General features: G+C 38.7%; 1 protein-coding gene across 1 annotated transcript in view; it reads right to left on the bottom strand.

Annotated features, from left to right (window-relative positions):
• The window catches only part of EIF2B3 (eukaryotic translation initiation factor 2B subunit gamma), a 123,304-nt gene that overhangs the window by 58,366 nt on the left and 49,229 nt on the right, over positions 1–15,709 (bottom strand). The gene's annotated exons all lie outside the window — the stretch shown is intronic.

The following is a 15,709-nucleotide window of genomic DNA, read 5'->3' as shown; positions in this document are numbered from 1 at the left end:
TCATTATCACCACCACCACTACCACCATCTTCTTTCCCGATGTCCTAGGAAAGAAAAGCAGGCTCTCTCTGATGGCCATGACCAACAGTGAAAGGAGAGAACTCTAGCCTCCCTTAGACTTCTTGACTTCATACTTGGGGAAGAGCTTTATTTTGATAGTACTCAGATTAACCACAAGAAGACAGGGAATGTTCTTTTGATACAAAATGGCAGTTGACTCCACAAGTCCTCTGACATCAGATATATCTAGAACTCAATATCTTTGTCAGAGTGTATCAAGAAAATAAATCCTATTTTAATTTATGAATACCTCTCTTGATAAATTAGAGCTTGCCTGCAGCCCCAAACTTAAGCAACAACACTGTAAGACAATGTGAAATTAAATGATGCCACTGACTTATCACTACCTCCTAAATCAACCATCTATTCAAATTTGGTAACAAATTTTCTCACTTCTGAGAACTATAATTTTTTAAAAATATGTTTATTTTTGAGAGAGAGAGAGCGAGCTGGGGAGGGGCAGAGAGAGGGGGACAGAGGATCCAAAGTGGGCTTTGTGCTGACAGCAGCATTCCCAATGTGGGGCTTGAACTCATGAACTGTGAGATCATGACCTGAGCCAAAGTTGGATGCTCAACTGAGTCACCCAGGTGCCCCGAGAACTGTAATTTTTAAAAAGCCTAAGAGCCTATACAGTTTTTTCTAAGTCAATCCAACAAGTGAATGGTGGGTGCCTACTTTTTTCTTTTTTATAGTGTTGGTCATACCTCTCTAATATGCATAATAGTTGTCTGAGGAAACAAGTAGGTTTTATGTTTTTTTTGGGGGGGGAAATCCTTCAAAATGCTGAATAATGAAATGTAAATAATTCTTTGGTGGGAAAACACAGGTGATTTAAAATCAAGTGCCAATATCAATTGATAAATAATGGATATCTAAAATGTGATATATATCCATACAACAGAATACTGGTCAATAATAAAAAGGAATGAAGTACTGACATAAGCTACAAGACAAGTAAACCCTGGAGACACTATGCTAAGTGTAAGAAGCCAGCCGTAAAAGGCCACATAAGATATGATTATATTTATGTGAAATGTCCAGAACAGGCAAATACATAGAGATATAAAGTAGATTAGTTTTGGTTGTCTAGGGTGGGAGGGGAGGATTAGAGAAAAATAGGGAATCACTTAATGGGTATTGGGTTTCCTACTGGGGTAGTAAAAATGCTGTAAAAATTGATTGTGGTGATGGTTGTACAACTCTGTGACTATATTAAAAACCACTGAATTATTCACTTTAAATGGGTGAATTGTATGTTGCATATTTATAGCTCAAAAAAACTGTTGTATTTTATTTTTTATTTATGTATTTTTTTAATGTTTATTTATTTATTTATTTATTTTTTAGATTTTATTTTATTTTATTTTATTTTATTTTATTTTATTTTATTTTATTTTATTTTATTTTCAACGTTTATTTATTTTTGGGACAGAGAGAGACAGAGCATGAACGGGCGAGGGGCAGAGAGAGAGGGAGACACAGAATCGGAAACAGGCTCCAGGCTCTGAGCCATCAGCCCAGAGCCCGACGCGGGGCTCGAACTCACAGACCGCGAGATCGTGACCTGGCTGAAGTCGGACGCTTAACCGACTGCGCCACCCAGGCGCCCCTAATGTTTATTTTTGAGAGTGGGGGAGGGGCAGAAAGAGAGGGAGACAGGATCTGAAGCAGGCTCTGTGCTGACAGCAGACAGCCTGGTGCAGGGCTCGAACTCATGAACCGTGAGATCATGGCCTGAGCTAAAGTTGGATGCGTAACCAACTGAGTCACCTAGGCAGGCCAAAGCTGTTATATCTTAAAAAAGAAAAATCACACCTTAGCTTATATGTTACATGTCAAATTTATTCAATAAAAATAAAAAAAAAATAAATTTTTAAAAGGAAAAATCAAATGCTAGGACTTCCATCTTCCATCTAAGATTTATAGAGCTGGAGAGTTGCTCTCATCCTAACAAGAAAAAATTGAATAATCCACAAAATTGTAACTTTTCTTGAACTCATCACAGGCAGAACTCTAAGCAGCCAGAACTCTAAGGAAAGACAAAAGCCTCCAAGGAGAGAGGAAACATCAATGTCAGCTCACCTATAGTACAGCATAAAAGTTATAGGGCTGCCATGTAAGTGGGTAAGAAGGATTTAGCGAAATTCTCAATAAATTTCTACAGGTTGAATGTGAGCTAGCATAAGAGGATATCATCCCAGGAATCACAGACACATAAGGTATTTGCACCTATTTTTCTCAAATACACAAAACTGTATACTGCAAAGAGTAAATTTTATTGCATATTGAATGATGCCTCAATGAAATGAACTTAAAAAAAAAAAAAAATCAAGTGGAGTGCCTGGGTGGCTCAGTCGGTTAAGCATCCGACTTCGGCTCAGGTCATGATCTCACAGTTTGTGAGTTCGAGCCCCATGTCAGACTCTGTGCTGACACCTCAGAGCCTGGAACCTGCTACAGATTCTGTGTCTCCTTCTCTCTCTGCCCCTTCCCCACTCATTCTCTGTCTCTCTGTCTCAAAAATAAACACTAAAAAATAAATAAAATAAAAAAATCAAGAGCCAAGTAATTAGAAACAACCTCAATGCCCAACACTGGATATGGTTAGATAAATGATGGTATATATTCATATGACAGATAATTATATAGCTCTTGAAAACCATGTTAAAAAACTAAGAAGACTGTGTGATAGGATAATGGGCCCTCAAAGATGTCCACTTTGGAACCTGTGAAAGTATTACCTTACATGGCAAAAGGGACTCTGCAGGTGCAATTAAGGTTCTTGAGATGGGTAGGTTATCCTATATTATCCTGGTGGGTCCAATGTAATTACAAGGGTCTTTATGAGAAGGAGACAAATAGTTGACGAAGTACTTTTTTTTTTTTTAATTATTTTATTTATTTATTTATTTATTTTTAATGTTTATTTATTTATTTTTGAGACAGAGAGAGACACAGCATGAGCAGGGAAAGGGCAGAGAGAGAGGGAGACACAGAATGTGAAGCAGGCTCCAGGCTCTGAGCTGTCAGCATAGAGCCCGATGAGGGGCTCGAACTCACGAACTGTGAGATCATGACCTGAGCCGAAGTCGGATGCTTAACCGACTGAGCCACCCAGGCGCCCCGACGAAGTACTTTTTAACTGATGTGCTATTTATTTAAGATTTTATTTTTAAGTAATCGCTATACCCTAACATCGAGCTTGAACCAACAATCTCAAGATCAAGAGTTGCATGCTCTACTGACTGAGCCAGCCTGGTGCCCCTAATATGTCATTTAATTCTCCAGAATCACTTGGCCCAGAGGGTCAAATGCCAGCCATATCATTGGGTCTGACTGCAACACCACAAATCTAGCGGGCTGCCATTTGAATACTCTAGGGTATATTTGCCTCTGTAAACAGGTCTACAATGCTTTTTTTGTTTTGTTTTGTTTTTTTTTTTTATGTCTACAATGTTAGACAGATGCTGCCTACACTAGCTGGGGCCCTCTCCTTGTGATATGGACATGGCCTGCAGCCCCTGAAAAATGAGAATCAGAGCTCCATGCAGCAATTTCTAGTGTTTGGTCTACTTTCATTATGCTTCCACTTACTCCTGGGGTGCTGGAAAATTCCTTTAGACTCTGACAGACCAAATGATTGTCTCTTTATCAAATATTTATAGAGAAAAGAGCAATACTATTAGGCCACAAACTAGTAAGCCAAACAGGAATAGGTTTTCAGCATTACATTACAATCAAACAACAAGCTTTTTAAAAATGCCCGTTCTATGCCAGACCAATTAAAGAAGAATCACTAGCAGTGGGGCTCAGCCATCAGCATTTAAAAAATACTCCCCACAGTTGAGAACTATTGGTCTTATGAAAAGGGTAGACAAGAAATCAATGCTTACAGCAGTGAAGCTGGAAAAACTCTGATTGAATGGGCATATATTTTTTGGTACATGCTCAGTCAGGAGTTTTAAGAGGCATACATGTTATTAGTTAACATTCAACATAGTTTTTATTTTCTTTTAAAAGTTTGTTTGTTTGTTTATTTAGAAAGCGAGCGCACACACGTGCACAAGTCAGGAAGGCACTGAGAGAGGGAGAGAGAGAGAATCCCAAGTAGGCTCCACACCACCAGTGCAGAGCCCGATGCAGGGCTTGAACCCACAAGCCGCGAGATCATGACCTGAGCAGAAGTCAGACACTTAACTGACTGAGCCACCCAGGTACCCTGCATCATAGTTTTTATACATGCACACGTCAATGCATAGGGCTTGCTTCCTGAGAAAGAAAACAATTTAATCATCTAGGCAGTTTAATTCTACAACTGCAAAAAGGATCACCCCGAGAGTGAGAAAGTTTGCTTTATCAGGCAGTAGCAAACCATGGGGAAAACGATTATTCTGTGTTCAAGGCTGAATTCTTAAGAAGTGAGATGAGACAGTATTTGGGGTGCAAGATGCTTATTAGGGATCAATACCCATGAAGGGAAGAGGAGGAAGCAAGACTGGGCAGAGGAAAAACTGAACCAAGATGCAGGTTGTACAAAGCCTCAGCCAACACAGCAGGGAGTTGTGAAGTACTTCCTGTCAGAGTGACCAGGCCTTTATATCCATCCCTCATTTACTCTTGCTGCCCCAGCAAGGGTATGACCTCAATGTGGCTCTTTACAGATGAGGTAGATCCTGAAGTCTGTGATGACTAGAGGCTGTCTGCTAATTACACTTCCTATAGATGAGCAGCAAGTCCTTCCTTGAAGGGGGACCTAGGCATTTTACCTGTATGTCTATCATATGGCACTGTAACAATGAACACTGTGGGTCAAGAGGTGGTTCCTTTTCTTAAGAATCCATTCTAACTTAGGCCTCTCTCCCTGAAAGCACAAAAAAGAAAAATTATGAGGCTATTTGTTGCCAATGTTTAAACAACAAAAACCCTTGAAGTTTAGTAAGACCATAGGATGACTGCCCATTTCCTTGATGTTTTGGATTGAGCTGATGATTTGTCCAAGATCTTAGCAAAGGCATTCAGCTAAGACAGGATACATACCATATACATAGCCACATGACTTTCCCTACTTCCAGGATATGTGGGGAGCAAACTGAGGCTGAAAGGAAAGGAACTGTGCCATATAAGCACATTTCCCCGCTTTGAGATGTCTTTCAACTTCATTATTTCTTAAAAACAAAGCCTAGAGATTTAGAATTTTATTGGTCATCTATGTTATATAACAAATTACTTCAAGCTCAGAGGCTTAAAAAAACAAACTATTATCTCACAGTTTTTGGAATCCAGGAGTGGGTTAGTGGTTCTGACTCAGGTTCTCTCATGAGGTTGCAGTCAAACTGCTGGCCAAGAGCTGCAGTCATCTCGAGGCTGACTGGAGGAGAATCTGCTTTCGACATGGCTGTTGACAAGTCTCAGAGTATCTCTTCCAAGCTCACTAACGTGGTTGCTGGCAGACCTTAGTTCCTCATGACATGGACTTCTCCATAGCCTGCCTGAATGTCCTTATGACATGGCAGCTAGTTGTCAAGAACTTTTTTTATCCCCCAAGAAGGGCCCATAGGTGCCGTATCTATAAGTCCTTTCATGTTTGAGAATGTCTTCCTATTGCTTTTAAATATAAAAGATATCTTTATTGTTTACAATATTCTCAAGTTCCACTTTCTTTCCCTGAGAACTCTGCACATATGGTTCCTCTGGTATTTAATGTTGTGATGAACTTGGAAGTAAGCTTAATTTTTCTCTCATGTAAGTGATAAGCTTTTTGTCTTTGATGCTTGAAGAATTTTTTCTTTATCCCTAAAGTTTAACAGGTTTACTAGGATACATCTGGCCAAATTTTCTTAGAACACACTACACTCTTAAAATTTGCAGATTCTTTTTTTTTTTTTTTTTTTGAGAGAGACATAGACAGCACAAGCAGGGAGAGGGGCAGAGAGAGAGAGGGAGAATCCCAAGTAGACTCCATGCAGTCAATGCAGAGCCTAATGTGGGGCTCAAACTTACGAAACCGTGAGATCATGACCTGAGCCAAAATCAAGAGTCAGATGCTTAACTGAGCCACACAGGCACCCTAAATTTGCAGATTAAGATTTGTAAATTTTTACTTGATTCAAGAAATTTTATTATATTTTATCTTGTTTTTAATTAAAAAATTGAAATTATGTATGAACATAAAGAGGTAAGCAGTTTCTCAAGGCTTACAAGGAAAAATTTCAGTCCTCTATTCCTTCTTCTACCCCATTTTCTATTCCCCAGAAGCACCCACTTTCAATTCTTTTAGTGGATCCATTTAGTATTTATATCTGTATTTCTAATAACATTTTAATATTGAGATTTCTTAAAAACATTTTTTAAATCTTTACTATTTAAAAAAAAATTTTTTTTAACGTTTATTTATTTTTGAGACAGAGAGAGAGAGAGCATGAACGGGGGAGGGTCAGAGAGAGAGGGAGACACAGAATCTGAAACAGGCTCCAGGCTCTGAGCCGTCAGCACAGAGCCCGACGCGGGGCTTGAACTCATGGACCGTGAGATCATAACCTGAGCCGAAGTCGGACGCTTAACCGACTGAGCCACCCAGGTGCCCCTTTAATCTTTATTTTTGAGAGAGAGAGAGACAGACAGACAGACAGACCGTAAGTGGAGGAGGAACACAGAGAGAGGGAGACAAAGAATCTGAAGCAGGCTCCAGGCTCTGAGCTGTCCGCACAGAGCCTGACGCGGGGCTCGAACTCATGAACTGTAAGTTCCTAACCTGAGCCCAAGTCAGAAGCTTAACTAACTGAGCCACCCAGGTGTCCCATTTCCCATTTCAGACATCATCTGTTGACTTCCCAGTATGGAAGATGAGGATTTAGGTTTCTTTCATCACCAGCTCTGCCCCTACCAACATACAGCCATACTTCTGTACCTTTTACCTTCCCAATATAATTTTATAATTTTGGTTAGTTCAGTAATCAAAGTTTAAGTTATTACTACTGCAGCTTTAGGTATTAGCTATTAACTATTAAAAAGGAAGTTTATCTCTCTTGTCTTCCCTCGTCTCCAACACGCTAACCCTCCCTCTCATCATTCCAAAGTAATTATATCATAATTTTGGTTAGATCAAGTTAGTGATTACATTACTACGCAAATATAAACATTAGTTACAGCTGAGACATTCAGTAACTAATGATTAATGTTTTTCTTGCATATTTTTGCTTGCCTTGGCATTATTGTCTCTCATTTCTTGGTTTTCCAGATATTTATCAATAATTCAACCCCAACCTAATCACCAAGTACTCAAAATCATCTCAAAATGTTGAGACACATCAACTCTTCTGCCATTTTCATCAGAAGAAATATGATGATCTTGAAGAAATTATTCCCAAAGCTTTCTGACCTATTCTAATCTGGTCTGGTTGCCATTTACAGTGGGGGCTCAGATGTTATCCTGGAATCTCCCTTTATCATCATCCTAGGGATTCTTTTTCCTATATCCTATGTCTTTCTCTTTTCTTAGTTTATGCCAGGGTTTTGGTGTTATATATTCTCTAGCAGCTTTCTGAAAACAGATACATGGAAAGCAAATGTCTGTAAAATTCTTATTCTACTCTCACACCTGATTGATAGTTTGACTACATACAGATTTAAGAATTTTGAAAGCCGTCCTCTGTTTTAGTTTCTAGTGCTGCTGTTAAAAGTTCAAAGCTGTTTTAATTCCTTTACATGTGACATCCCCCCTCCTATCTGGAAGCTTGCTGGATCTTTTCTGTGATGTCAGTGTTATAGCATTTCATAATGACAATCTTGGTATGTTTCTTTTCATGCATTTTGCTGGACACTGTTTCCTTTTAGTCTAGAAACCCAGCCCCTTTCATTCTGAGAAATGTTTTTTACATTACTTCATTGATAAAATCTTTCCCCTTCATTTTCTGTTTTCTCTTTCTGGAACTCCAAATATTCAAATGTTCTTGGTTGCTCCTTTAATTTACTTAGCATTTCTTTATTTTTCATCAATATGTTGTTTTATTCTACTTTGTGAAACATTTTTCAAAATTGAGTTTTTCATCTTGTTCTCTAAATGCTCCCTTTATTCTTTTTTTTTTTTTAAGTTTATTTATTTTGGGGGGAGGGCAGGGCAGAGAGAGAAAATCCCAAGCAGGCTCCACACTGTCAGCGCAGAGCCTGATGTGGGGCTCGAACTCACAAATATGAGATCATAACCTGAGCTGAAATCAAGAGTTGGACGCTTAACCGACTGAGCCACCCACGTGCTCCTAAATGTTCCCCTTGAAAAAATCATTTTGAATATAGGTGACCACAATGTTATGTTAGTTTCATGTGCACAATATAGTGATTCAACATCTCTATATGATATGCTATTCTCATCACAAGCGTGTGGCTACCATCTGTCACAATAGAACACTATTACAATATCATTGATTATATTCCCCAAGCCATGCCCTTTATTCCTGTGACTTATTCAGTCCATTAACTGGAAGCCTGTATCTCCCACTCCCTTTCATCCATTTTGCCCATTCCCTCACTTTTCTTCTCTCTGGCAACCATCAGTTTGTTCTCTGTATTCATAGGTCTGATTCTGCTTTTTGTTTGCTTATTCATTTGTTGTTTTTTTGATTCCACACGTGAGTGAAATCATATGGTATTTGTCTTTCTCAGTCTGACTTATTTCACTTAGCATAATACCCTCTAAGTCCATTCATGTCACAAATGGCAACATCTCGCCTTTTTTATAGCTGTGTAATATTCCATGGTGTGTGTGTGTGTGTGTGTGTGTGTGTGTGTACAGAATTTCTTTATCCATTGATCTCTCGATGGACACCTAGGTTTCTTCTATATTTTGGTTACTATAAACAATGCTGCAGTAAACACAGGGGTATATATATCTTTTCAAATTAGTGTTTTCATTTTCTTTGGATAAATACTCAATAGTGGAATTATTGGATCATATGATATTTTTAATTTTTTGAGGAACTTCTGTACTGTTTTCCACAATGGCTACACCAATTTACATCCCCACCAATAATGGATGAGGGTTCCTTTTTCTCCACGTCCTCACCAACACTTGTTTCTTGTCTTTTTTTTATTTTAGCCATTCCCACAGATATGAAGTGGTATCTCACTGTGGTTTTGATTTGTATTTTCCTGATCACTGGTGATGCTGAACATCTTTTCATGTGTCTGTTGGCTATCTGTATGTCTTCCTTGGAAAAATGTCTATTCGGGTCCTCTTCCTCTATCTATCTATGTAAATAAATGTGTTATTTTATTTTTCAGAGAGAGAGAGAGAGAGCGAGCACGAGTGGGGGAGGGACAGAGAGGGAGACACAGAATCTGAAGCAGGCTCTAGTCTATAAGCTATCAGCACAGAGCCCGATCTGGGGCTCGAACACATGAACCACGAGATCATGACCTCAGCTGAGGCTTAACTGACTGAGCCACCCAGGCACCCCAAATCAGATTTTTTTTTTTTGGTATTGAGTCATATAAGTTCTTTATATATTTTGGATATCAACCTCTTATGTGATATTGTTTGCAAATACCTTCTCCAATTCAGTGGGTTGCCTTTTTGTTTTGTTGATAGTTTCCTTCGTTGTGCAAACGTTTTTTATTTTAATGTAGTCCCAATAGTTTATTTTTGCTTTTGTTTCCCTTGCCTTAGAAGACAGATATAGAAAAATGGTGCTATGGCCAATGTCACAGAAATTACTACCTGTGTTCTCTTCTAGAAATTTTATGGTTTCAGGTTTCACATTTAGGTCTTTAATCCATTTTGAGTTTATTTTTGTGTATGGTGTTAGCAAGTGGTCCAGTTTCATTCTTTTGTATGCAGCTGTCCAGTTTTCTTAGCACCAGTTTTTGAAGAGACGGTCTTTTGCCCATTGTATATTCTTGCCTCCTCTGTCATAGATTAATTGACCACATAAACCATGTTCTTATTTCTGGGCTATTTTGTTCCATTGATCTATGTTTCTATTTTTGTGCCACTAAATGCTCACTTTTTAATACAGAATTCTGCTTTTGGGGGCATGAATACAGTATTCTTATCTCTCAGTGAGGGCAAGGATTTTGGTGTGTTTTGTTCACTGCTGTATTCCTAGCTCCCAGAATAGTGGTACTCGGATGGTCAAACATTAATAAATCTTTCTGAGTAATGTTATCTTTTTTGAAGTTTTCTTCTCTCTAAAAAATTTGTTTATTTATTTTAATTTTTTAAAGTTTATTTATTTATTTTGAAAGAGAGAGTGCAAGCAGGGAAAGGGCAGAGAGAGAGAGAGAGAGAGAGAGAGAGAGAGAGAGAGAATCCCAAGCAGACTCTGTACTGTTAGCCCAGAGCCCAATGCAGGACTCAAACTCATGAACTGCAAGATCATGACATGAGCTGAAATCAAGAGTCGGACACTTAACCTACTGAGTCAGGCATCCTCTCTCTCTTTCTCTCTCTATCCATCTCTCTATATATTTATGAAAGAGAGAGAGAGAGAGAGAGAGAGAGAACGCACATGCAAGAGAGCAGCACCAGTGGGGGAGAGGAACAATGGGAGAGACAGAATCCCACGTAGACTCCACGCCCACAACCTTGGGATCATGACCTGAGCAGAAATCAAGAGTCAGACGCTCAGCTGACTGAGCCACCAAGGCTCCCCATTTCTGAAGATTTCTGTTGGTCTTTTTTTCTGCTAACTTATTGTGCTTTTTTCCCTGTTTATTTGTTCTGGCCTCTAGATCATAATCCCTGTTTTCTTTCTGTCTAAATTTAAGAGTGGCACACACACAAAAATCTCATTGTGAGCACTGAACATGTGGTGGGCTTTGTCAACTTTGAAATTCAATGTAGGATGATCCAAGAAGTGGGTTTTCTGTCAGGAATTCCCTGATGTCTGCATCTTTTAGGGCTCCTCTTGGAAAGTCTGCTACCATAGAGAAGAATCTTTTAATGCCCTTGCTTGACAGGTGCAAGCCTGGCTGCTAGTATTTAGAAGCTAAGTGGGAGACAGAAGCTGAAGACCTCAGGACATACACTTCCTACTCATTTTTTTGCAACATATCTCCATCCTCACTTATGCCTAGTGCTCCAATCCAGAGATCTTCTATTTTACCCTCTTCTGGGAATAAATTTCCAGTCTCTTACTAGGGTTGTGAGGTTTGGAGGAGGTAATCTGAGGATCGATCTACAATTTGGACACATTTTCAAGTAATCCTGTAGCTTTACTTGTAGATCTATTTGGTGCTGTTGAATCTTGACTCTTTAAAGAGTTTCATAGGGTAAATCAGTTTGCAGCTCAGCTTTCTCAGGTATGTTAAATTGTCCTGCTTTCCTGCTTCCAAATTGTTGACGTTGCTCTTTCCTTTTCCATCTTCTTTAGTCTTCTGAATTTACATCTCTCTAAAATCCCCGTATTGCTGTTTTAGTGGGGCTTCAGAAGTCATCAGCCCTTCTAATTTTATGTTAAAATCCTCAAATAAAATTACTTTACCAAGAAGTCCTTATATCTTTGAATACATCTTTTGGTCCATGTTTAGTTCTGTATTTCAGAGACATTAGTTTATTGTCATCTTTATCTTTTATTTCTATCAGATTCTCTATAATTTTTAATCATTTTTGTTGAAATTACTGAATACCTCAAACCTTTCCTTTATGTCAATAATTTGATTTTCAATGGTATCTGTTCTGTCCTTTGCTATTTTGTCTTCAATTTATTTTCTTAGTTCTAAAATATCCTCTTTTATCTCATTTTGTTTTACCATCTCATCACTGAACTTTTATTTATTAAATTCACATTTTGATGAATTGTTTTACAGCTGTAAGAAATTCTAAATTTTGGGGCGCCTGGGTGGCGCAGTCGGTTAAGCGACCGACTTCAGCCAGGTCACGATCTCGCGGTCCGGGAGTTCGAGCCCCGCGTCAGGCTCTGGGCTGATGGCTCAGAGCCTGGAGCCTGTTTCCGATTCTGTGTCTCCCTCTCTCTCTGCCCCTCCCCCGTTCATGCTCTGTCTCTCTCTGTCCCCAAAATAAATAAACGTTGGAAAAAAAAAAAAAAAAAGAAATTCTAAATTTTTTTTTTCAACGTTTTTTATTTATTTTTGGGACAGAGAGAGACAGAGCATGAACGGGGGAGGGGCAGAGAGAGAGGGAGACACAGAATCGGAAACAGGCTCCAGGCTCTGAGCCATCAGCCCAGAGCCCGACGTGGGGCTCGAACTCACAGACCGCGAGATCGTGACCTGGCCGAAGTCGGACGCTTAACCGACTGCGCCACCCAGGTGCCCCCAGCTGTAAGAAATTCTATACAATGAGTTATGTTGTCAGGGTACTTTTTTTGTCTCTTTTAGAACATTTTTCTTGCTTTTATTTTGTTTGCTGTATGTTTGCCCAGTTGACATACCAGTTCTTTTGGTCTTGTTCATGCTTGATTTATTTGTCTTGGTATGATATGGGTGAGTTCTTATCTTTCATCCTCCTATACCTGAGACCAACTACCACGTGAGTGGCGGTTATTTTTTTTCCTTTCTTTTTTTTTCTTTTTACTGAAGTATAGTTGATACACAACGTTACATTAGTTTCATATGTACAATACAGTGATTTGACAACTCTATACTGTTAATGCTCACCTCAAGTGTAGCTACCATCTGTCACCATACAACACTATAATACCATTGGCTATATTCTCTATGTCGAACCTTTCACTCCTGTGACTTATTCATCCCATAATTAGAAACCAGTACCTCCTACTCTCCTTCACCTCTTTGTACTCACCCCCTACTCCCCTCTCCTGTGGCAACCACCAGTTTGTTCTATTTATGGGCCTGTTTCTGCTTTTATTTTAATTTTCATATTTAAAAAAAAAGATTTTATTAAAGAATTTTTTTAATGTTTATTTTTGAGAGAGAGAGAGAGAGAAAGAGAGCACATGCGAGTTGGGGAGGGGCAGACAGGGGGGACAGAGGATGTGAAGCAGGCTCTGAGCTGACAGCAGAGAGCCCGATGTGGGGCTCGAACTCATGAACCATGAGATCATGACCTGAGCTGAAGTTGGACACTTAACTGACTGAGCCGCCCAGGCGCCCCCAAAATATTTTATTTTGAAGTAATCTCTATACTCAATGTGGGGCTCAAACTCACAACCTCCAGATCAAGAGTTGCATGCTCCACCAACTGAGCCAGCCAGGTGCCCCTATTTCTGATTTAAAAAAAAAAAAATAAGTGAAATCATATATATGGTTATTTACCTTTCTCTGACTTATTTCACTTAGCATATTACCTTCTAGGTCCATCCTCATGTTGCAAATGGCAAGATCTCATTCTTTGTTATGGCTGAGTAATATTTCATCGTATATATTACCACATCTTCTTTATTCATTCATCCATCAATGTATTGATGGAGACAGGTTGCTTCCATATCTTGGCTACTGTAAATAATGCTGTAATAAACATACGAATGCATATATCTTTTCAAATTACTATTTTTGGTTTCTTTGGGTAAATACCCAGTAGTGCTGGTTATTTTATATTCTGTGTACTTTTCTATGGCTTCAGGGAATGATGGGAGCCAGAGGGATAGAAGGAGCAGAGGGAACAGAGCTAAGGTACTACAGAATCTTTGTTAAAACATTCTTCTTGGGGGGCCTGGGTGGTTCAGTTGATAAAGTGTCCAACTCTTGACTTCGGCACAGGTCACGATCTCATGGTTCGTGAGTCTGAGCCCCATGTTGTGCTCTGTGATGGTAGTGCAGAGTCTGCTTGGGATTCTGTCTCCTGCTCTCTTTCTCTGCCCCTCCTCTCCTTGTTCTCTGTATCTCTCTCAAAATAAGTAAAAATAATCTTTAAAAAAACACATTTTTCTTTCCTGAGATTCTGTTAAAGATTCTTCTTTCAGTCCACATAATTAAGGGTTATATTCCATTCCTAAAGAGGGATAGTCTCCAGCTTCATATTACTTCACTTATTCATTTTTATCCTTGATCTTTCATTTCTGTTAAAGAGTCAGCCTCATTGTTCATTTTCCCTGCTTCATCATTTACTTGCAAGTAGTTGTTCCTGCTACTTCTCGGTCAGAAGAAGATAAAAGTACTTAAAAAAGAAGATAAAATGTGCTTGGTTTGGTTCTTTCCAGCTTTGGAGCTTTTAGTGGGAATTTGCAGGATTTCATTAACACATCAGTATGGCTTCCGGGGAGGAGTGATAGGGTGGAGTTGCGACCCACCTTTATTCCTTTCTATTCTTCATCAGAATCTTGTTTCTTTCTTTGACCTTCAATTTTTAAACTTTATTATATTTAATTATCCTACTTTGTCGCTGTTGAAATTTCTGCCAGTTTTATTCCCCATAGCAGCCCTATTATTATTAAACACATTTTTATAGATAAGACAACAAAGGCTCTAATATAGAACTCTAATACATTGGGTTAACTGGGCTAGCTGAAGCTAGAATTTAATTTCATTTTCATTAAAATATATAGTTTGAAATATGTTTCCTACCTCTGTTGTCCTGGATAGCAAAATCAATGACATTTTTCTTTCCCAATTTACTCTTCTCACATTCATTTTGTCCAGGGTCCAAACATGTTTTTGTTTGTTTGTTTTGTTTTGTTTTTTAACAGCAAAAATGGGTTTAGTCAAGAATAACAGAGAATTACAATCTGGGACAAGCAGGCTATGGCAAAACTACAGACAAGTCCAACCCAGGCTCCAAACAGTTTTTAAACATTCCTATGTACCGGTATGAGGCAGTAAAGCTCTGAGTATGGTGGCTTCTGATGAAAAAGTCCATGCTGGGTAAGCACTCAATAAATGCTATTTAAAGAAAATGTGCCTGGTTTGCTTATTTGTAGCCATTAGGATGGCTACTATCAAAAAACAGAAAATAACAAGTGTTGGTGAGGATGCAGAGAAATTGGAACCTTTGTGCAATTGTAAAATGGTACAGCCACTATGGAAAATAGTATGGAGGTTTCTCTAAAAATTAAAACTAGAACTGTCATATAATCTAGCAATCCCACTTCTGGGTGTATATCCAGAAGAATTCAAAGCAGGATGTCAAAGAGATATGTGCACACATGTTCACTGCAGCATTATTCACAATAGTCAAGAGGTGGAAGCAAACCAAATGCCCATGGACAAATGAATACATTTTAAAAATGTGGCATATACACGCAATGGAATATTATATAGCCTTAAAAAAGAAGGAAATTCTGACACATGCTTACAACATGAAGGAACCCTGAGGATATTATACTAAGTGAAATAAGCCAGTTGACAAAACACAAGTACTATATAATTCCACTTATCTGAGGTATCTAAAGTAGTCAAGTTCATAGGAACAGAAAGTCAAATGGTGATTACCTGGAGCTGGGGGACAGGAAAAAGAGAAGAGCTGTTGTTTAATGGATATGGAACTTCAGATTTGCAAGATGAAAAAGTTTTAGAGGTCTGTTTCATAACAATGTGAATATGTTTAACATTACTAAACCGTATGCTTAGAAGTGGTTAAAATGTGTGTTTACCACAATTAAAAAAAAGAAAAAGAAGGTCTATAACACTGTTAGAAAGACAGTCCTGTTCTCTGTTCTCCCCACAGCTGCTGTGCAGGATTTGACTCTACCTTGGCAAGAAAAAAACACAGGGAAAAGCTAAGCTTATGTGGGGA

The sequence above is a fragment of the Lynx rufus genome, unplaced genomic scaffold (assembly GCF_022079265.1).
Source record: "Lynx rufus isolate CCGP_SWC_20201006 ecotype Redwood Valley unplaced genomic scaffold, mLynRuf1.p SCAF_2, whole genome shotgun sequence".
Classification (NCBI taxonomy): Eukaryota; Metazoa; Chordata; class Mammalia; order Carnivora; family Felidae; genus Lynx; species Lynx rufus.
Note: the sequence above shows the minus strand (reverse complement) of the source record. Positions and strands in the feature narration are given on the sequence as shown.